This window comes from Dendroctonus ponderosae, unplaced genomic scaffold, assembly GCF_020466585.1.
Source record: "Dendroctonus ponderosae isolate FM_Combo_2020 unplaced genomic scaffold, Dpon_F_20191213v2 Dpon_F_20191213_9, whole genome shotgun sequence".
NCBI lineage: Eukaryota > Metazoa > Arthropoda > Insecta > Coleoptera > Curculionidae > Dendroctonus > Dendroctonus ponderosae.
The window spans coordinates 214,049-215,213 of record NW_026019116.1 but is presented as its reverse complement, the minus strand read 5'-3'; positions in this window follow the sequence as shown (position 1 = coordinate 215,213).

The following is a 1,165-nucleotide window of genomic DNA, read 5'->3' as shown; positions in this document are numbered from 1 at the left end:
GTAACTACCACACGTTTATGATGCACCCTGTATATTGGAAAGTAATTTTAGAATGTGGACCTTTTAAACGTGAAAAACTTTCGTTGGACGAATTTATTGTAAACTTCATATTTACTGAGATATCGCACTTTGACGCACTAATGAGCAACCCGTATATGGTATCAAACTAAACTTATATGGCTGGCTAAATGTTCGGATAGGACAAAAGCCATAAGGACGAAGAAGAAGAAACTAAACTTATTTTTGCTATGCACGTCTGAAATCTGAAACCGGTAAAGTTATTTTTTTTATTTTTCAGTCTTTCCGGCGCGTACCTGAGCTAATTTTGAGCTTCAATTTAAATGTATTTTCTTGTTGGTATAAATAGCTGATTTTTTAGCACCCCATCTGAAATAAAAAAGATATATTTATATATGTTGTACCGTGGATGGCCGAGTATCAAACCCTTTCTTTAGCTTCCCACTTTTATTCTACTCGGTATCACCTTAACTACGGAACAGGAACAAACTAACTTCAAAATTACCGTCAACTTTACAAACAATAACAATAACAGACGGAAAGCTCGCTCTACCGACTCGCGGGTTTAACCTTCTTCTGCACTCTGTCGCTGCTGTCACTTCCCTTCCCTGTGTGGTTCTCGTCGTCGCTTATATAATTTCCTCCAGGTAGCCCAGATGGTTCTCAAAATCTCCAGAACAGGTGCGAAACTTCCCGCTTGTCAATGTCATATTTGACAGTAAATGGGGCGCAAATAGGGCTCCCATTTACTGAAATACCATCAATTTCGATCCCCCCATTCCAAACGTGAGTACCCCAGGCCATTTCCGTTACACTGCCCCCTTCTAAACCCTGATCGCCCCGATTAGGTAATTCCTGGATTATGGTTATATCTGGGCAAACGGTGAAGGTGGACAACTTTAAATTTTGCTTGAGGGCTCTTCTGATTGGCGTGTTCTCTTGGCGCACCACGTTGTCCATCCATTGTATCAGCGTCCTCACCAGGTTGAAGAACTTGAACAGTTCGCTAGTACCGGCCAGTTTTCCTCTGCGCTGCTCGCAAACCATTTGCGAACTGGCCCACGCAGACACTTCTTGTTCTCTATTTGTGATCTCTTTAGCTCCGTCGCCCGCATAGCTGGGTCGAAGCTTGTCCGATTCCTCTTGG